Source organism: Panthera pardus, unplaced genomic scaffold, assembly GCF_024362965.1.
Source record: "Panthera pardus isolate Hobbes unplaced genomic scaffold, ASM2436296v1 HiC_scaffold_10, whole genome shotgun sequence".
Classification (NCBI taxonomy): domain Eukaryota; kingdom Metazoa; phylum Chordata; class Mammalia; order Carnivora; family Felidae; genus Panthera; species Panthera pardus.
This window is the reverse complement of record NW_026526655.1, coordinates 90382131-90405335: the sequence shown is the minus strand read 5'-3', so window position 1 is coordinate 90405335 and position 23205 is coordinate 90382131. Positions and strand designations below refer to the sequence as shown.

The 23205-nt window shown below is 35.9% G+C and overlaps 1 long non-coding RNA gene across 1 annotated transcript in view; it reads right to left on the bottom strand.

Annotated features, from left to right (window-relative positions):
• Positions 1 to 23205, bottom strand: part of LOC109269692 (uncharacterized) — a 55781-nt gene that overhangs the window by 13593 nt on the left and 18983 nt on the right. The gene's annotated exons all lie outside the window — the stretch shown is intronic.

Genomic DNA, 23205 nt, shown 5'->3' with positions numbered 1-23205 from the left:
AATTGGAAGAGTTTTGGAAAGGCACAAATCAGAATTAACTAGGGCAGGGGCTATGAGAAATGAGATAAAAGGAGAATTTGAAATTCATGATGGTGGCCAAATCAATGGCTTCATGACTAAATATGGAGACTGGGGCATAAAAATGTGTTAAAGTTGTTTTTGAGTAGTCTATCTTGGGTAGATGTATGGAGATCAAAGCTAATTTAAATTCATACTAGAGGCATTTTAGGCTTGAAATAGAGTGAGCATTACACAATATAGCCAGAATTGTTACAGTGATCTTCTAGGGAGTCCCCATAAAGCTGACCATCAGCCGCTTAAAGTAGAGGTTTCCAGACACAGTGGGTCATCAAAATCATGAGATGGGGATGGAGGGATTGAAAGGATAGAGGGAAGGGGGCATGGCTTTAAAATACATCACGTATCAGGTTATATTCCAGACATACCAAATCAGATTTTTAAGAGATGGGGTCAAGAGATCTGTAACTTGAAGTTCTCCTGGTGATTCTGATAGTCTGCTAAGTTAGTAAGCTTAAATGTTGATTTGTACAACTTCAAGAGTGCCAATCACAACACAGTCTTTGTGAATGTGAAGTGCACAATGTACACAGCAATAAACAGTGGCCCTGTTTATGAAGAACCAAGAGGCTTCTCTTTTTTTTCTTAATATTTATTTATTTTTGAGAGAGAGAGAGAGAGAGCGAGAGAGAGAGAGAGGCAGAACACAAGCAGGGGAGGGGCAGAAAGAGGGAGACACAGAATCCGAAGCAGGCTCCAGTCTCTGAGCTGTCAGCACAGAGTCCAATGCAGCACTTGAACCCACCAACCATGAGATCATCACCTAAGCTGAAGTCAGATGCTTAACCAACTTAGCCACTCAGGAGCCTAACCAACTTAGCCACTCAGGAGCCCCGAACCAAAAGGCTTCTCAATGAGACAATAACCATAGGAAGATCACAAATGGAGTAGCATGTAAATAAGCAAAACCAATCCTACATTAAAGTAATAAAAACATAAATTTTTCAAGGGGTGATCTAGGGCAGTTTACAAGATACTGAAAGAATAGCAGTAGCAAAGCTTCTGTTTTGCAAATTTGCAAACTTCCCACTTTGTTCTTTAAAAACTGGAGTGTTAATACCCATGAGGGCATGAACTTTGTTTTTCTTTACTGTTGTATCCCTAGAACCTAATACAGAGACTGCCATATAATGAGTGCTCAATAAATATTCACAGATGACTTGTCATTTATTCAACATAAAACATTAAGCTCTGTGTATTTTTAAGACTTTTTCTAAGTGTCATAATCACATAAACAAACAAGATATTGTCTTTGCCTAAAAAGAGTGAAAAGCTTAAGAGTAGAAGATAGATTCATATGTGAACACATAAGATGAAGAAAGTGTTGCAGGTGTGTGGAGTACAGAGGAAGCAATGAAGCCTCGCAAGGTCAACCACAAGTACAGAAGCCTAGCTGTAATCGGTCATCTGAAGACCAAAATGACATTACACTAGAGATGTGAAAGTGCACAATAATAAAAAATTATATAATTCAATTAAGAATGCACACTCAAAGCTAAGTCATTTTTATATTAGCCTTTACTACATGGCTTTTATTAATGTGAATATGCTCAGTTGTTGATACAAATCTGGAAGGGCCACAGAGATGTTCTGTTAGTGTACTCTCTGCACACTGTGTACTTGGCTTTGGTACACATTAAGGAGAGCTTTTCTGGTACCTAAATGAGTGATTCTCTTGGGAATCAAGACATGCCATGATTCTGCTTTTTCCTACTATACCTGCATGATTTCATGTCATAAACTTAATTCTATAAATATCTTTGGAATGGTGTTTTGTCCTGAAACATGGTGCCACAATAGAGGAAAGTTCATAATACTAGAGAAACATAGAAGATGGAGTTATCCATTCTACTAATCTGAGAGCTCCATGATTCTTCCACCACTTTTTTTTTTGTGCAATTTATCAGCCCTTTTTTATTTTCTGGAGAAGGTATTAGTTAATCCAAGTCTTAGAATATAATTAGAGGTTGAGTAGGTAGATGGATCTGTGAATGAGAAAAATATCACATGAAGAAGAAGCATGTGACCACAGACATTTTGCAGATCATGTTGCTTTTCAGGGATAGCAGAGATTTCAGCATGGCTGGAGCGAAAAATGCAGGAAAAGGAAGTCTAGAGATGTAAGTAACGGTCAGATTCATGATTTGTTCATTTCTATGTCCCCAGAATCTAGGACAGTGCCTAAACATAGAAAATGCCTGCTTTATTAAAAACAAATTAATAAGCCAAGGCATTGTAGAAACAGTTTGAAATTTATCCAATAGAAAACAGGAAATCACTGAAGGATTTAAAATAGATGAATAACATGAGATGGTTTTTATTTAGTAAAGATCAACTTAGCAGCACTGTGGTATCTTCAGCCATTAAGAGCAAGAAGACCAGTTAGGTGATTATTGCAATGGTCCAAACAAAAGTAAATTAGAGTCTCAAAAAAGAATAACATTTGAAATATAGAAGTGCCTAAGAAATCTATTTTAAGCCTTGGGTATGAATGAATGTGAAGCCTTAGAGTTGAAAATGACTGTTAGTAGGAATTCACCAAGATAAGAAATGGAGGAGAAATGGAGGTTTGGGGAAAGACCATGAGTAGAGTTTTGTGCATAGTCCTTTTTGAAATGTCTGTGTGATATTCCTGTAAAGATATGTAGAAAATACTAAGGATTTAGATATCAAAAAAGAGATCTAGGGGTGCCTGGGTGGCTCAGTCGGTTAAGCGTCTGACTTCAGCTCAGTTCATGATCTCACAGTCCGTGAGTTCGAGCCCCACGTCAGGCTCTGTGCTGACAGCTCAGAGCCTGGAGCCTGCTTCAGATTCTGTGTCTCCCTCTCTCTCCCTCTCCCCTGATCATGCTCTGTCTCTGTCTCAAAAATAAATTAAAATTTTTTTAAAAAATTTAAAGAAAAGAGATCTAGTCTGGAGATGCAGTTTTGAGAGTGATTAGTGTACATGTTCTGTCATTAACACATATGTGATAGGCAAAACATGTGAGTGGATGAATCTTTCAAGAATACTGAGAGAAAAAAGAAACTGGTAAAATATTTAATATTGCAGGGTGATAGAAGAGAAGGAAGAGCCTTCAAAGGAAGTTGAGAACCTCTGAGAATAACAATGAACTCAAAAGAGAACAATAAAACCTTGAATTGCAAGTAACTTGTTATGCAAGTGTTCCCAAGATGAGCAAACATTTCTAATAAATTTTAACTTGATAAATGAGCGACGTCTTGCAATACAAGTAGTTGATGCTGAATGTTACATGATCACAATTGAGTCAATGGTTCTTGAAATTCACTGTGGTATATGAGTGCTTTGGATTATAAACATGTTTCCAGAACAAATTATTCTCGCAAACTAAGGTTTTACTCTAATCAGAAAATAGCGGTTCATGCTCTAGGTTAACCAAGTACGTAACTCTGTGAACCCATGACTGAAGAATAGCCAATATTTTGAAGAGCAGATCTGTTAACTGAAGAAAGCAAGCCTGTTTGTCAGGTTAGTGTCATCAATTAATATGATTATGAAACAAGTTGTCAGTTAAGCAAGTTTATATGTAATCTTCCTAAAATTGTTTTATCTTCTCAAATAATTCTTTTTTTACTGGAATTTTCCTAAATTATTGAGTTAAAAAACTTCTTGAAATATTCTAGGCTAAAATTCCCTAAAATTTCTCAGATCCAAATAACTGAAGTTTACAAAATAAGTAATTGCCTCAGGACTGTTATACACCTGGATATCTTTCATAATTATTTGGATAAATAAACATTTTTATATCCCAGGATTACTGTTTATGGTTTGAGTATTACAAGTACAAATTCTATAAACACAGGGACTTACATATAATAGCTACTCTGTAAATATCATGGTAAAGACAGAACTGTACTAGCACAGAATCTCAGATCTTGAGATGCTGAGTTATAATATGAGTAAAAACAAGAGTTCTGACATTAATTATAAACAGAACTGTAAGATCAGACGATTTAAACAAGCATTTTGAACCCCTCCCCCTCCAATACACATGTACACTGGCCTTTAAAGAAAGGTGACTCTTAATGGGTATATCTGCATAATGGCCTTTCTATGTTACTTTCACTTAGAGCTACTTGAATATGGATTGAGAAAGATTAAAAACGGATTACTATGACCTGGGTGCCAAGGAATCTGACCATCATTTTGTGGAATATCAAATTTCCCAGGTAATGTTTCCAAAAGCAAGTTACCTACTAAAATATTTTACCACCCACCCACCTTTATGTTGTTCTGATTATTGTGGTGAGATGGAAAAAGCAATGGGACTTTATTATAAACTGGAAATTTATAAAAAATTTTGTAAAGTCAGGAATGGATAAGAATATTACCTATTTCCCAAGACCTAAGGTCTTCGATATCACAAATTTCCCCAGTGTTTGACTAGCCTTAGAACCTGAAAATCTTTTAAATTATAGCAGGCTCCTGGGGTAATGAGTTCTGGTAGTTTTAATAAGTAATGTAGAAAATAAATGGGAAATATCAAATAATGTAACTAGAGACACTTAATTCATTGGGAATATATGTGGGATTAGAATTTAAAACTCCAACCTCCACAAATGATGCGTGTCTATTTGTATGTTATTTATTTTAACTAATCTTTACTGTTCTTGATAGCCAACCCAGGTAATCAAAGGTGCCAGAGGACACTGATCCCATGAAATAGTTCTGTTGTACTATGAGCAATGTGGTTGAAAATTGACCTTCATAAACCAAATCAAAAAGTTTTTTTTATACGAACTCAGATTGTGATAAAATGAAGTTAAAAAGAGACATAATTGGTTGCACACATACTAATACATCACTGAGCTCCCACTAATCTTTTAATCTATTTAATTCAGAAACCTTAAATTAGATGTAGAAGAAACTCATGCTATTAACCACCGCAGTGGAACAACCCATTAGCAATGGACCATGAAGTAACATCTCTTTCCCCTCTTGTAATAAAGAGCAATCAAGTGCTTTGATTGATTGGAACATCTTCTGTGTTTTCTAATTGCACAAAGAAGTTGAATCCCATTTACCTTACTTTATGGGAATCATATTAAAATTATGTGAAGATAAAAGCAAATCATATAGATCACACCAGCTTATGGTATGTTCCATGATTAACATGAATGATTATCTTGAATAGTTTTAAATGACTTAGAGTGGAAATAGAAAAAATATCCCCTTATTTCAAGCCCTTTACTGATCATAGTCTATAACATACACACACACACACACACACACATATGTATATATATATATATATATATATACACATATATATACACACACACAAATATTATCCTATCCAAGAGTCCTTCTGTGGCTAACTGAAAAAGTAATCCCAAAGGTTATTACACAAATTTATTTTATTAATTGCACTAAGCCTTTATAAGAAAACTTTATGTATCCATTTGTTTTTTTTTTCTTTAATCATTCTACATAATTAAAATGGAAGCTCTATCAGTCCTGTAGCCTTGACTCTTTGTCACTTCCAAATTCTCTTTGCCAAGAATGTTACGTGCTAAAAGGGAGGAGTTTAATAAATATTCACTATACATTCATTACCTAGTTGAATAAATGAACAAACTTTTTATTATGATGATATTGCCAAAATGTTCTAAAATTCATGGCTTATAGCCATATCATTACTAAAGTCAGATTTACAAACACAAAACATTATTTCTAAAATCAATCAAAAGTCTTTTGACAGATGAATAAGCAGAAACTCAAAAACTAAAACTAAATAAACATGAATACATTAACAAGTATGAACATCAACAAAATCAGGAAAATGTGGCAAGTAGTTTACCTTTGACTGAAATGTCCATTCATTGCATCACTGGGCACAAAGACTAAATTGATGGTTAATTGATAAAGGTAAGTACTATCCCTGTCCTCCTTTCCAAGTCTATGCATAGATTCAACTAAACATATAGTCTTTAAATGCCTATCACCTATCATCTAGTTATCTGTCCCTAATTCTTACCTATATCTAACTAAGCAACCTAGGAAAAAAATGTTCTTAGATGGACAAATACTAATAATAATTCCCAAGCACATTTCTATTTTTTCAGTTTACTTATTTATTTTGAGAGAGAGAAAAAGAGAGGAACAGGGGAAGGGCAGAGAGAGAGGGAGAGAGAATCCCAAGCAGGCTCTGTGGTCTCGAATTCATGAACCATGAGATCATGACTTGAGTAAAAACTAAGAGTTGGACAATTGACCAGCTGAGCCATCCAGGCACCCCCCAATCACATTTCTTAAGTTAAGAGCACAAGTAACAAAAACAACACATAAGTCCTTCAGAGAAAGTAACTTAAAGACACTTGAAAGCCGTTTGTGGGAATGAAAAAAATCAAGGGTTTTGGGAGGATTTCTGGTTTCCTCTCAGGGATCTAGAAAGTAAGAAAGAATATCACTTCCACCCATACAAAGAAACAAAAAAAGCTGGACATATGCAAGCCATGAATTTTCTTGAACCCGAGTCTAGATTATTGGCAGCTAGCTCGTCCAAAATCTAGAGGCAGGAACCCAATGTAGGGGCATATGAGACACATATTTACTTATTTGGGGTACACACAACAAGATGCAGATAACAAGAGTTAAGTAGAGAGGTTGGAAAATTTGGTAGAGGCCTTCCATGTACCGGCAAGAAGGTGGGAACCCTGGGGGCCACATAACTTGGGGAATCTGAGCCTTTTTCAGGGTTTTTTTTCATAAACCCCATTGAGTACTCAGAGAAAGGATTGGAGAAAGTTGTAAGAAAATGTGCTGTTGTGGTACTGTCCTGGGAGAGGGAAATGGCAGCCATGCAGCAGTGAAGGAGGGACACAGGAAGTGCCAAGACCCTTTTCTTTTCTTTATTTAAAAAAAAAATTAAGTTTATTTGTTTATTTATTGAGAGAGAGAGAAAGAGAGAGAGAGAGAGCATGAGCTGGGAGGGGTAGAGAGAGAGGGAGAGAGAGAATCCCAAGCAGACTCTGCAGTGTTAGCGCAGAGCCCCACACAGGGCTTGATCTCAGGAGCCATGAGATCATGACCTGAGCCGAAATCAAGAGTCTGATGCTTAACCAACTAAGCCACCCAGGTGTCCCAAGACCCTTCTCCTCTGTCTCTTTTATGGGGCAAATTTTACATCTCTGTGGGTGGGGGGAGGAGGACAGGTAACAAACATTCATCCTAGAAACCCACTGCAGCTGGGAAGAGGGAAAAACAGGAGGAGGGAGGAGGAGTTTACCCCCTCTGAGTGGGAAAGAAATAGGTGTGAGCCCAGAGAAATCACATGCAGAGAGGCAGGAGAAGTGACCAGGCCACACCCATGACCTATGGAGGTAGTGCCTACCTACTCAACCACACACACACCACTTCAGGTTAATAAGCATGAAAGTAACAAATGACTATGGGATAGCGCTGAGAAAGGGCAAGGAGGACAGGAGCATGGGAAGGGACCCACTCTGAATTATAGTCCCTAAGGCTGAAGGTGAAGCAGATGTTAAGAAAGAACTCTAACAAACTAGCCATCAGTCTAAATACTAGGTAACGTCAGAAAAACTTGAAGTTTCTGGTGAATTGAGGATAAACAAGCAACAATAAATCTCAAACAGAGCACAACTCCTAACTAATTCCACAGGCTATACTTAAGGCTTAGAAGAAAGAAGATCATGCCTATGTTCAGGAATAAAAATTGTTTACCTCAGTCTCTTCTGTTCTGCAGAAGATGTTTGGCTTTTAGAAATTATATATACATTATATAAGTGTATACACAGACTTACATAAGTATACACACACACACACACACACACACACACACACATACACAAACCAAACCCAAAAACTACTCCCTAGTGACAAAGTAATCATTAGAACAAGATTTAACAAGATTTAGATATGACATATATATTGGACATTTCTAACATGGAACTTAAAGTAACTATAAATAATGTATTAAAAGCTCTAGTGGAAAATCTATAAGATCAAACAGGTAATTTCAACAGAGAGATGGAAACTATAAGAAAGAATCAGATGAAAATGCTAGAAATTAAGAACAGTGTTATAGGGGCACCTGAGTGGCTCAGTTGGTTATGCATCTGACTTGGTTTTGGCTCAGGTCATGATCTCACGGTTTGTGCTTTTGAGCCTTTGTGAGACTCCACACTCACAGTGCGGAGCCTGCTTGGGATTCCCTCTTTCTGCTCTTTCCTGGCTACTGCTCCCTCTTTCAAAATAAATAAGCTTTAAAAATTAAAAAAACAAACAAACAGTGTTTGAAGTGAAGAAGGTTTTTGATGCATTCATCAGTAAACTCAATACAACTGAGAATAGAAACAGTATACTTGAATATAGGTCACTAGACATTACCCAAGCTAAATACCAAGAAAAAAGATAAGGCAGGGGGGTGGAGAACAAAGTAAGACCTGTTAAACAATATTCAGAGTTTAATATATGCATATTTAGAATCTGAGAAGAAGAGTAAAAGAAAAGAAAAACTATTTGAAGACACAAATGCTAAGAATTTTCCAAAATTGTATAATTATTTTTATGCAACATTCTGGAAAAGGTATAACCAGAGGGAAAGAAAAATCATCTGTGATTGTGAGGAATTTGAGTAGAGGTGGGAGTAGGATTTGACTAGAAAAGGGAAGCATGCAGGAATGTTAGTGGCAATGGAACGGTAACATGAATAAAGTCGCAGTGCAGAAAACAGGCAGATACTACTCTATGTGATCAGGTGAATGTCATCAGTAATAAGACATAATGCAATCATGTACCTCCAGGTATGACACTGAGAAAGCATGGTATTCACCTTGGTGGTATGCATCCCAGAAACACAAAATTTGAATTTCATCATGAGAAGACATCAGACAAACCCATATTGAGGTACATTGTACAAAATGGCTGACCAGTACTCTTCAAAAGTATGAAATAGGAAATACAAGGGGAGATTGAGAAGTTGTCAGATTGATTTAATTATTTCATTATTTTAATGTTAATTTCACAGTTTTGGTAATTATGTTATGCTTATATAAGATTTCAGTTAGGGGATTCTTGATGAAAGTCATATAGGACATCTCTAGAATATTTTGCAAGCCTTTTGTAAGTCTAAAATTACCTTAAAATGTTTTAATGTCTGATATCAATATAGCAAAGATATACAGTATACAGGATGATTTTGCAAAATTGTGGTGAACTGAGAGTAAATTTTGGAAAATTGTGGTGAACTGAAGGTAAACTTTGCAAAATTCTCCTGTATACTGTGTTTAAGAAGCATACATATAATAATATATGTATTATTATATGTAAATATAAAATAAAACATAAATAGGAAAATATGTACCAAAATAAAGTTAATTTAGCTATATTACTATCGGACAAAAGAGACATTAAAACAGAAGCAATACTAGAGATAATGTGGTCACTACATAGTAATATAAATGTAACTGACCAAGATGATTTAAAAATTTAATAAGATGTCATCCATGTATGGCTATCTGAAAGAAGATATGGGAAAAGTATGAAAACATTTTTTTTAATTTTCAAAAGTCATAGTTAAATACATTTTCTTCTGCTACATTAAGCACCATAAAACTCAATGGGCTACAAGTCAGACAGGAGAGATCTAGAACAAAGTTTGGAAAACATAAGACAACTTATATCAGACAATTAGAACCAAAGTGATACATGGATGGAAATCTAATGTACTTTATTTGTGTATGTTAAAATTTAGAAAATAGTGTTACACACACTAACACATACACACACACACACACACATACACACACACACACACACAGAGTAATGTGGGAAAATAATATGGGCAAAATTTTCCAACCTTACAAACTGGAGAGGAGAAAAAAAGTTATATGAGAGCTTCAAATATCTATAATCTTATTCTATTAAAAATTAGAGGTCTAAAAAGGTGATCAACTCTTTAATAGAGACATAAGCCTGTGGACTCTGAAGTCAGGCTAAGTCACCTTGGTCTTAGCAGCACCATTTATTTGATTATGACTTTAGGTATATAATTTAAACTTGCTAAGTCTCAGACTGAAAGATAACTAACTGAGGTACAGTTCAGAGAGGTAGGGTTTTTTGGGGAGAAGATGTGCAGAAATATATGTTAAATGCTTAAAATATCTATGGCACAAAGGAAACATTCCTATAACTATTATTCCTATAACTATTATTATTATTATTACCCTTATCTTACAGTATGTTAATGAAGGAATACATTTATATATGGATACTTGACTATTTTTCTTGTTGAAGTATAATTAACATACAGTGTTATATTAGTTTCAAGTATAAAGTGTATACATGGATACTTTGAACAAATGAACTCATTGATACAGTTAAAGTCAAGGGAATGTTGGTTTAAAAAAAACAATGTCATTTGAGAATTCTTAATATCCAAGGAAGGGACTACTCCTATTCAGGGGCAGTATCTGTGAGTTTAGAAAAACAAATGTCATTTCTTGGAGAAAAAAAAAAGGTGTAATCCCTTAGGTAGAGACTTTATAAGGGACTAAGACTTAGGGGAAATGTATTGCATTCTAAGGAAAAAAAAAAAAGCAGGTGATGTAATCACTAGCGATCAGAGTATGAAAAGTTAGAGCTACACGCATCATTTTACCCATTAAAAAAAGAAGAAGAAGAAAGCTTTCCAGTGAGCTTTGAGTTCAAAAAGAAGGGATATCAAGCAGGTAGTAAAAAATACAAAATCATGTTGTAGAACTATAACACTAGGCAAAGAGGGTTCCAAATCCAAGAATGGGCTAAGACAAAACACTAAGAAAAATAGAAAGATTTAGGAGGCTGTGTTCAGATTAAAATGAACAAGAAAGGAATAAATCTAGAGATTGAAGTTAAGGTTAATAGCCAATAGATATCAAGCGGAGGGACCGAGCTTCTATTTTGCTTTCATTTTCCTTTGGAAGGAGAATAACCTTTAATCTGAAAGTTCTTACTAACTGCAGAAGTTATGAAGTAGAATGTCTGAAGTCTCTAGAAAGAAACCAGGAAAAGAAACCAGGAAACTACAGATGGAAACTTTTTAGAAACTCCTTGGTTTCTAAAAAGGTAAACACTAAGGATGGCCAAAATTATGGCACCTAATGTAAACTCCCGAAAATGTCTAGTCCAGATTACAAAACAGATGGTCTGTGAACACTTGCAAAAGGAAGCACATAACATTTGGGCTCAGCGTGATCTCAGTAAATGAAACATGACAAACTAAATTTATTTTCTTTTTTGATACAGCTACCAGACTGCTAGATGAGAAAAATGCCCTAGGCATAATGCATCTGGATTTTAGAAAGCCATTTGACAACTTTCTCAGCTGTCTTTGAGGACGAGCCAGAGCAATGTGGGCCAGCTGATAGTGCACTGGATGGACGTGAGCCTACTTATGTGTCTATACCCAGGGTGGTGATTTATAGATCAGTGTCGGGCAGGTGGAAACCATCTAGTGCCATGTTCCAATGCTCTGTGATTGGCCTTGTTTTGTTCAACCTATTTATCAAGATCTGCTTGAGGTCTCACTGCAGCTGTTTGTAAGCACATTGAAGCAGAAGAAAAATTTACTAACATTTATTCAGCATATGATTGTCATAATAAATATCTTATCTAAATTTATTTTTAGAACAGCTCTATAAGCTATGGGGTATTATCCCCATTTTACTGGAAAGGAAATTAAATTCAGTTAAAGTACTTGCCCTACAGTTTGTGCACAGCAGAATGACAAGATAGGTTTGCATAATTCCAAAGTTTATGGCCTTACCACTGTATTATGCTATCTCAAAATAAAGATCAATTGCAGAATGTGATCATCATAAAAACTATTGCTGGCTTCTGCTACATTAATAGGCATTTAGTGACCAGATTAATGGAGGCAACTATTCTACTGTGCTCTGCAGTGATCTGGCTATACCTCGGGTTATGTGTGAGGTCTATGATACATGTTAAGAGAGACAGATAAAAAATGTAGACTGTTAAAAGAACAATCAAGGTTTGAAAAACAGTTACGACTAGTCTAATGAGTGGAAGACATTTAAAATTATGATAGTTGTTAAAAAACAAACAAACAAAAATAGGGGGACTATGAGACAGAAGAAACATCCCATACTAAGTGGTCAGATGTAGACCCAACAGGGGCTTACAAGGAAGGCCACTACGTAAAAATGTTTTGTAGGGGCACCTGGGTGGCTCTGTCAGTTAAGCATCTGACTCTTGATTTCAGCTCAGGTCATGATCTAGGGGTTGTGAGATTGACCCCGCATCAGGCTCTGCACTCTATGGAGGCTGCTTATAATTCTCTTTCCCCCTCTCTCTGTCCCTCACCCACTTGTTCTTTTTGTTTTCCCTCTCTCTCTCTCTAAAAAACAAAACAAAAACAAAAACAAAAAAAAAGTGCTTTGTAAATAATGGGACATCGCAAAGACACGAATAGTCTACCTTGTGAGGTAGCAAACCCCCTACTGTCAGACAAAGAATAAGGAGGACCCATTTTCTGGTGCATTGTGGTGGGGATTTTTTGCACTGAATGTGAAGTTGAACCAAATGACTCCAAGAAACTCCAAATTTCTATGTATTTTTGTGTCTGTTTTCTGTACTATCTTGTCCTCTTAGACCGTTACATTATTTTGGACTACACTACCAAGAGCAGTATTTATTTTTAGAAGTATTTTTATATTATATAATATGCTAAAATAGGATTGGCAGGCCACTCATTTTATTCACTCAGATGAGGCCAGCATTTTCCTATTATGATGCCCAATCTACCTCCTCACCCTGTCCCCAATCTTACTCATCACAACCCACACAGAACTCCCTCCTTCTAACTGTCTTTTTTAGTTTCCCATTCATACTTTTCTATAGAAAGTCCACTCAATGTTTTTCGTTTCTTTTGAAACCACTTCAACCTACAATGACCTCATCAGGCTGAAAACCAACCCTTATATCTGGTTTATATTCTCTATCACGTAGCTACCATGTTTTATGATGTCTTGTACTTTCTTGATGTGTCTTTTTACTTCTTAAAGATCAGGATAGTGACCTAAACTCTTGTATCACACAAAAAGTGTATTCTATCCATTAATCATATAGGTAGGACCTAAATTCTTCCAAAGGCTTACAAATACTGAGTTGGGAAAAAATTGTCTCCAACCTACCAAAAGAAAATTTGCATATTAAAAATTAATAAATGTTTAATGAGTTATTTTAAAGTATATTAGAAAATAAATTTCACTCCATGTAATTATTTAGAAATTTTATTTAACGTAATATATGGATGTTTGTGTGTTACATGTTGTGAGTTGAGATGAGTATTTAAAAAGAGAGGGTTAAGTGACCTTATTTTCCATAATACCTCATTCTAGGTTAGCATTCAGCTAACCTTGAGCATTCAGCTGAGTACAGATTAGCCTGTGTTTGAGAAAATTTAATCAAGTTCAGGGAAAGAACCAGCAATAGAGATAATAGTGCTCAGAGCTCAATAAGGGAGCTGGGAATAGTACTTGTTTCCATCATCCAAACTGGCTATCCTCCTGACTTATGGGGCACTAAGGAGAGGAAGCAGGAGAGATTTGCCTCCGGAATAAAGAATAATTGATTCTAGTGGGAACAATGCTCCAGTCCTACCTAACAAACCTTAAAAGCAAAATCTAACAGGATTAAACTGTTTCCAAGTACATTAACTGTGCATCAGAACAAAACTTAAAATATTTATGGGAATACACAAATACTCAGTACCTCGCAAGGTAAAATCACAACATCAGGTTACCAGACATACACAGAGGCAGGAAAATATGACTCATAATGAGGAGAAAAATCAAACAATTGAAACTAACCCATAACTGCTACAGATGGTAGAATTAATAGATGAGAACATTAAAACAATTATGATTGATTCTACGCACTCATAAAATTAAATAATACATAGAAAATATTTTTTAAAAAATCCAACTTCTGCAAATGAAAACCAAAAACTGTGAGATGAAAATAACTTGAATGGGATTAACAGTAGATTCAATATTAAAAAAGAAAAGATTATTGAACTTGAAGACATAGCAAGAGAAACTGTCTAAAACCAAACACAGTACAAAAGTAAAATTATGAAAATAATAATAATAATAATAATAATAATAATAATAACATATAGAGCATCAGTGAATAGTGATATAAGTGACCTAACAGACATGTCAGGAATGCCCTCAAAGGATGGAGGGAGACAAAAATTATGTGAAGAAATAGTTTCCTATTTGAAGAAATTTGAATAAAACTGTAAGTCCACATACCCATAAACTCAAGAAACTCCAAACACAAGAAATACAAGGAAAATTCCAATAAGGCATATCATAATCAGATTTTTCAAAACCATTGATAAAGAGAAATGGTTTTATTTTTATTTACTTTTAAATGCTTATCCATTTATTTTGAGAGACAGAGAGAGAGAAAAAAAGAGAGAGAGGGAGAGAGAGAGAAAGTGCAAGCAAGTCCGGGAGGGATAAAGAGAGAGGGAGAGAGAGAATCCCCAGCAGGCTCCGCTCTGTCAGCAAGGAGCCTGGCATGGGGTTCAAACTCACAAACCTGAAAGATCATGAGCTGAGCTGAAATTAAGAGTCATATGCCTAAATGACTGAGCCACCCAGACACCCATAAAGAGAAATTATTTTAGAACAGCCAGATAAAAGATACCCAGAAAATCAAATATGACATCAGATTTCTTGTGGAAAACAATGCAAGTGAGAAAGCAATGAGCAAGATTTTAGCACAAACAAATGAAAACTGTCAACCTATAATTCCTAACCCAGCAAAAATATCTTTAAAAAGAAAAGAAAAATGACATTTCCAGACATAAAAGCTGGAAGGAAGGACTCATTCATCAACAACAGACCCATACAACAAAAACTATTAAAGGAAGTCCTTCGGGCAGAAGAGAAATGTTATTACATGGAACTATGGATATACATAAAGGAAGGAAGAGTGTAAGTTGCTGCTTATGGAATATGCCCAGAGCACGCCAGCCTCTAGGCCTTTGCCCTTGCCATTCCCCCTGCTTGAGACTGTCTTACTCCAGATTTAAGAATGAATTGCAGGTATCCTTTGTTCCATCATCATTTCCTTAGAGAGACTTTCCCTATCTGAATGAAAATAGCACCCCCATCATTGTCAAATCCTTACTCTTTTTTACTGACATCACTTATCACTTCAACAAATTATCTTTTATTTATTTTTAATTTTTTTTATGTTTATTTATTTCTGAGACAGAGAGAGACACAGCATGAGTGGGGCAGGGGCAGAGAGAGGGAGACACAGAATCCGAAGCAGGCTCCAGGCTCTGAGCTGTCAGCACAGAGCCCAACACGGGGCTTGAACTCACAAACCGTGAGATCATGACCTGAGCCAAAGTCGGTCTCTCAACCAACTGAGCCACCCAGGCGCCCCACTTCAACAAATTATCTTATATGTACCCTAACATAATCCACTTTTTTGACCTGGCTGGTCAATGGTTATATTATATGTTCACCTTATGAAAATTAATCCCACTGTGTACTTAACACTTTTACATTTTCAATATGTATGTTATACAGTGATAAAATGTTTTAAAAAATAAAAGAAAAACACAGTGAGTTACCACCATATACTCATTAGAAGGGTTAAAATGATAAAAACTGAGTATACCAAGCATTGATGTAGATATAGAACAATTGTAATTCTCATTCAATACTGGAACCAATTTAAAACTGTCAAAAGCTTTAGAAAATTAACTGGAAGTTTCTTAAAATTGAAATCTATTTAATATGTAGGCATTTCCCCCAATAAATTAAAACATATATTCACGTGAAGATTTGTATATAAATGTTCCTCAAAGCTTTGTTCATGATAGCTAAGAAGTAGAAATAATTTATCAAATGGTGAATGTCTATTAAGAATTAAATGGAAAAATACATAATATCTACATGATTGAATTATACTCAACAATAAAAAAGCAACAAACCACCACTGATAACAACAATGTGAATAAATTTAGAATTTATTATGCTAAAGGAAAGAGGCCAGACACAAGAGAATGAATACTCCACTTATATAAAATCATAAAAAAACATAATGTAATCTATACTGACAGAAGCAGATTGACAGGTTGCATGTGCATGTGTGTGTGTTGTGTGTGTATGTGTCTGAGAGCAGACAGAAGGATGTACTGTAAAAGAGTATAAGGAGGCTTTTGGGATAATATAAACTATTATATATCTTGACTTTTCTGTGAGTAAATACATGTTTTAGAACTCATTAAACTGTGCACTTTAATTTTTTTTATGTCTATTTACTGAGAGAGAGAGAGAGAGAGAGAGAGGGTGAGGGACAGAGAGAGAGGGAGACACAGAATCCAAAGCAGGCTTCAGGCTCTGAGCTGTCGGCACAGGGTCCACCATTGGGCTGGAACTCACAGACCGTGAGATGATGACTGAGCCTAAGTTGGACACCTAACCAACTGAGCCACCCAGGTGCCCCCAAACTGTGCACTTTAAATGAATGGAATACATTGTACAGGAATCATACCTTGTTGAAGTTCATTCAAAATTTAGTTTTTCGTGCTACTTTTTTATAGAGGGTTTCTATCTCTTGCACTTTTACTTGTCTTTCCATGCTTTTACCCTGTCTTGGCACTAGAAAGACACAATAAATTATGCAAAGAACTTTCTCACATCTGGTCTCGAATTATGTACTAACCCAGGTTAAAAGCTTGAATGTGCAGTAGTCAAGTTATTTTCCCTCCAAACTTCTACTATATTAAGAAATGTATTTCTGTATCTTCCAATATGTGACACTGCCTGGGTTTAGCTTTCCCACTTTACTGGGGAAATGAAAGCAATATGCTAGTAATGGATATTCATTGACTATGTGCAATTACCATTCAGAGCCACACGGATAGGACTGAATTCCATCACCTTCCCTCTGCTATGTATGTGAAAGCCATAAAATGGTAATTTAAAAAAGGCAGAATTTAGTAAGTTTTGAGGAAGGGCCTGCTGTGGGAGAATTATTATGTAATGAGAGTTTGTTCTCCAAAAGTAAGGCCTTTTAACTAGGAGTTTCATTTGCCAAATATGGACTCCCACTGGAATGCTTGGTTAAGACGTTGCAATGCAATCATAGTTTTGGGGATGATGAAAGGTGTTGCAGAGGCAGTTCCGTAAGCAGCCTAAACAATTTGGTACTTCCTCTTTTTTTTTTTTTTTTTTTTTTTTTAACATTTATTTTTGAGACAGAGAGAGAGAGAGAGCAAGAGCATGAACAGGGGAGGGTCATAGGAAGAGGGAGACATAAAATCTGAAACAGGTTCCAGGCTCTGAGCTGTCAGCACAGAGCCCGACACGGGGCTCAAACTCACGGACCCCGAGATCGTGTCCTGAGCCGAAGTCGGACGCCCAACCGACTGAGCCACCCAGGCATCCCAGGTACTTCTTCTTTTAATCTACTGGTAGTTTCCTTGTGACCGAAAGCATCTTTTATTTGTAAAACACAAACAAAAAACGTGTAGAGATGTGTTTCATTTTATCGGAGCCTCACCACAGTCTTGTCTATTAAATGAAATGGACATTATTTTTATTTTGGTGGATAAAAAATAAAACCGAGTCACAGAAAGAACTGCGTGAAGGGCAGTGAATGCAAGTTTAGAGCATTCAAGCTTGGATTTGGATACTAGTTCTGCCAGTTTGCAAAGCAATTCTGAGTAAAGCACCATCTATTATGTTACAATTTTTAACCTTGTTAGTTAAAAAAGGTTTATTAAGTTTCCATAGGCAAAAACAGTATCCTACTGAAAAGATCAGGAGATAATCTACTGTTTTGAAAAAACAAAAAAACAAAAAAACTTTCTAATCCTATGCATACTGCCAAAGGCTGTGTGTGGGCAAAGCCAAACACATGTCAGGTAGGATGATAGAGCACTACATTTTTAAGACAAATGTAAATGTAACACCACCTGAAAAATTCAGATACCTTAGACTCACTTAAAGCACTTGTGAATTGACAGAAACTAATGATTGTAATAATCCTTAAAATTAATGAGTGCTACATAGAGTTCATTCTCTGATTCAGCATGAACTCTGCGGAACCTCGTTCTATAAAATGATGAGAGGTAATTCCTAGCTTATTTACATCATGTTACATTTCAGGAGTTATGGGAGTGATCACCTTGATAGAAGATTGAATTCTTTTGAACCTAAGTTACCACATAGGGAAACCTTATTCTGGATTATTTTGCTTTACACCAGTGTTACCCACGTCTCACTTTAACAGCAAAACAATGTATTTTCTAATATACTTTCAGAGTGTCTCTTACAGTCAGGCCAATTATTTCATTGGGTTTAAAGGGATACTGCAGGCAAGACTTCCAAAACAAGATGGCATATTTAAGAGCATTCATGGGCTGTGAACTCAGATTGATGCTGGATTGATTCCCAACTCTAATATATTCTTTGTGTACATTCACAGATCAAATGCTTTGCTTTATCCAGAGTCTTTCTTTACCTGTTAAATAGAAAAGCTAATACTTACCTCGTAAGGTTGTTGTAAAATTAATATTTGCAAATTCTTTATAACAATGCTAGTTCTCCTCTTAGGACATGGAAGACAGATAGCTACTTTTCAATGTTCCTTCGTCCAATATTGTTTTGCTGAATATCACATTTATATTTGTGCCTGCTAATTTGTTACAAATATTGATTACTGTTGACAAGATAAATAAGTCCCCTAGGACTCTGTAAAATTTCCACAGGACAGAAAATAACTATTGGTCCTCATGTTTGTAGGGACACAAGACTCCTAGTGTACTTGACATGTTATTTAATGTCCAATGAGGTAATCCAGACTTAGAACCGTCAGTGGTCCCTTCATGGGAGGGGTTATACTTTGCAGAATCAGCAAAATATCTTGGCAAACTGCTAAGATTACATTATTCCTTCAAGGCTCAGTTTGCTCTAAATGTTTTGGGGAGAAAAGTCTTGAGGCTTTATTAGAACAGTAGATGTATTCTTTCTGCAAAAACACAAGAAATCTTAGAAAGACTATGCTAGAAAGAGATCATGACCTCCGAAGCATGTTTCTCTTCTGAAATCCAAAGACACAGAAAAGGAAATAAAACTTTTTTTTTAATTTCTTCTTTCCTCTTTCAACCAACATTTTTTGAAAACGTATGTACTCAATACTGTTCTAGTCAGTGAGGATATAGAAAGACACAAAATAAATGGGGAGTCAGGAAGTAAATAAGTAATTAGAATTTCAAACGGTAATAAATGCAATGGAGAAAATAAAGTAGGATCAGGAGGATAGGGATTCCTGAGATGGGGTTGCTTTTGTTGCTATTTTATTTTATAAAGTGTAGAAGGGAAAGTTTCACTCAGAAGACAGTATGTGAGTAGAAGTGCAAGAGGGCGAACTGTAGAAAAAGCTGGGAAAGAACGTTCTGGAATTTATAGATGAACAGACTGTTCTTTTTGAGGTTCATCAGGAAGGCCAGAATGCCTGGACTGGGTGAGGAAAAGAGTCTGGCAGATGGGGACTGGAGGTAATGAGAAGCCAGATCAGTAGGGGTCTCCCTGGCCATTGCAGTGACAAGAGCTGTTATTTAGAACACGATGGAAGGCTAAGAAGTCTTCCATGCCGTGTGGCCTGATGTAATCCGGTTTGTTTCTAAACTATTTCCCTGATTTGTCATTTGAGAATAGACTGTAGAGGGAGTCTACGTGAAAGCAAAACCACTCAGGACAATTGCAAAAAATCCACATGAAATTCAGTGATGACTTATACTTTAGAGCCAACAGAAGATTTGATGAAAATTAGTAAGACTCCACTATTTTGAAGGTATTGAAAGGACTAAGCTTTTCATTTGGTTTTGGAATATGAAATAAAAAGAAAAGTAAATTTTGCTCTTAGTAACTGGTAGGGTGAAGTTCACATTTACAGAGACTGGCGGGGGAATGTTTTTATTTGAGTAGTAGAAACATTTCAGATTTATGATATTAGACATCAAGTGAACCTACAAGTACAACAGTGCATTGAATTTATCCTGAAAAGGTTATACGTCCATTTTAGAAATAAATATTGCTATAGTCTCTAAAAACAGCATGAATGACATTAAATACTGTTTTAAATTTTCAATAAAATATTAAAATATCTTAAGAGAACTGTAATCTCTAAAGGATCTCTTACTAGGGACTCTACAAGTCATCCAATATGTAAATCTGTAGGACCAAAATATTAAATTTGTAAAATTACTTCAGGACTTAACTCCTGAGGCCTTTTACCTTGACCGTATGAGCTTCCTTTTTGCATAAAAGAAGAAAGACAACTAATATTGAGCTTCTACTGTGAGGCTAATAGTTTATAAACCCAATTGCTTTTAATTTTCACAAGAACTCTATGAGTAAGAAATTATTATTTCTGTTTGAATAAGGAAACAACGTTTCACTCACTAAGACACTTATGCAAAGATACCCAAATAACAAATAGAGTGCAGGTTCAAACCCAAGGGCCCTTATAATTTTTGAAACCATCCTACTAAAACCTTTCCCATTTGGTTGCCCATAGAGTGAGGACACTAGCCATGCAGAATTAGAAATAAACCAACCACTCATACTGCATTGACAAAGACTGATGGTATTGAATGGGAGCTGAAATGTGACTTTTATTTTTCCAACTCCCTTTGATCAGTCTTCCTCATAGACGAGGATTTGTGTATTATAAAACCCTGTGTTATTACGGAACCAGTTTCAGAGAGGTTTCAATCCACTATTCACAGACAATTTAATTTGTATATTCAAGATTTGTGCCACAGATAATCTCTCCCAGTTGTCTCCTTTTCCCACAGGACTCTTTAATTGTTCTAGCACTTCCATGTGGTACTTCTCCAGCCATGACTCAAACACTTTAAATGACTGTATTTATTTTAAGAAAAACTTTAGTGCCTATAAAAACAGCATGTTCTCCCGCAGCACATCTGTTCTCCCTCTGAGTTTTATACTATCACTTTGCCAGAGGTTTTACCTGCTATTTCAAGGGAGCTTGGTTGCTCTGATTCAACTGGATCCTTATCTGCACTGAGTATAATTAGCTTAAATACGTAGGACCAACTGATATCTTTATAATTGTATGATCCTTGCCGATGTCTAGAGTCCTCTGATCCTAAAGGCCTTCGTCTGTGAAAAGGAAACGGTAGTCTCTGCTTTGCACGATTCATGTTTATTTACTTTGCAAAAGCTTTCCCTTCCCTTTCAGTTGTAACCGTGTCCTTTCCTGGTATTCTCCTTTAGTTATACTTCAGATTAATGACACATTATTGTTTTCCTCTATTTACATTGGTACCCAAATCTGTGTACTGTATTGCTTTCTTATATTCCATTTCCTTCATTCAGGACTCTCAATGACGTAGGGTACTGAAAATGAAGAAAACTGGTTTAATAATTTTGGGTGGGATACTTATATTTGCATCAGATTTTGAGAAATGACTCCATCTTACCTTAATATGTGTTTTTCTAGTCAAATCTCTTGGCAGAGCCTTGATTAAATTTAATGACTGTGTCACTACCTTAATATGTGCAACTTCTAGTAAGTTAATTGCAGGGCTCATATTAATTCTAAAGCACGGATATATTGGGTCAGGTTTGGTCTGCTGTGGAGTCAAATAAACCTCTAAAATTTCATATAGATCGGCTTTCCCCATCTTTTAACTTGGCTATCTGAAGTTTGCCGTCTCCACGTTTATGACAGCAGGGACAAAAGAGAGATGTAAGAGGTTCTTAACCACACCTGCCAAGAAGTGACATGTTAGTTCTGCTCACAGTTCATTGGCCAGGAGTAATAACATGGCTCCAATCTAGTTGTTAACGACCTTCAGTGAGTACCGAATTTCTATTTCTCCTCAGTAATTGAGTATCAATTCCTCTATATGCCATCTGGATTCTACTGTTTCAAGGAGGCCAAATCCCAGCCTAGCAATTCTGTAACTTAGGAATTTTACAGCAAACAATAAAACCCTAACAAAGAAATTCATAGCTGGAACATAATATCAGCAGAAGTTAACCTATTTTAGAACCCGAAGAGTACACAAATATAAACGAGCTTATGTTTAATGATAAGAAACATATTATCCTCCTTCTAATAAGTATGCAAAAAGTATCAATGGCTTTTATAATGGTGCATCATGGGATTTGTTTTTATTTTAGTAAATAATAACTCTTAATAATTCATTAACCTCCATTAACTCTCAGCTATCACTAAGTGATAGTATTTCTAAGGATAAGAGTTTTAGTTGCTAGAGAAATACCTTGCTTGTAAGCTCTGTATGGGCACTTAACATTTTAAAAAATAGATTTCTTAAAGTCACAGGAATAGATTTCAGAAATCTCAAAGATTTTGGGACTTCCGCCTCGAACAATGATGTCTAGACACCAAACTGCACTTTCCTTTGCTGCTTTTGTATCTTTGCAATAAAGAGAACCCGCAAATTGATCGCCTCTAAACATTTGGAGTCTTCTACAATAAAACAGATTCGAATACCTATCCTTCTCAAGCTATTCCAAGAAATAGAAAGGGAAGGAAAACTTCCAGACTCATTCTATGAAGCCAGTATTACTTTGATTCCTAAACCAGACAGAGACCCAGTAAAAAAAGAGAACTACAGGCCAATATCCCTGATGAATATGGATGCAAAAATTCTTAATAAGATACTAGCAAATCGAATTCAACAGCATATAAAAAGAATTATTCACCATGATCAAGTGGGATTCATTCCTGGGATGCAGGGCTGGTTCAACATTCGCAAATCGATCAACGTGATACATCACATTAACAAAAAAAAAGAGAAGAACCATATGATCCTGTCAATCGATGCAGAAAAGGCCTTTGACAAAATCCAGCACCCTTTCTTAATAAAAACCCTTGAGAAAGTCGGGATAGAAGGAACATACTTAAAGATCATAAAGGCCATTTATGAAAAGCCCACAGCTAACATCATCCTCAACGGGGAAAAACTGAGAGCTTTTTCCCTGAGATCAGGAACACGACAGGGATGCCCACTGTCACCGCTGCTGTTTAATATAGTGCTGGAAGTTCTA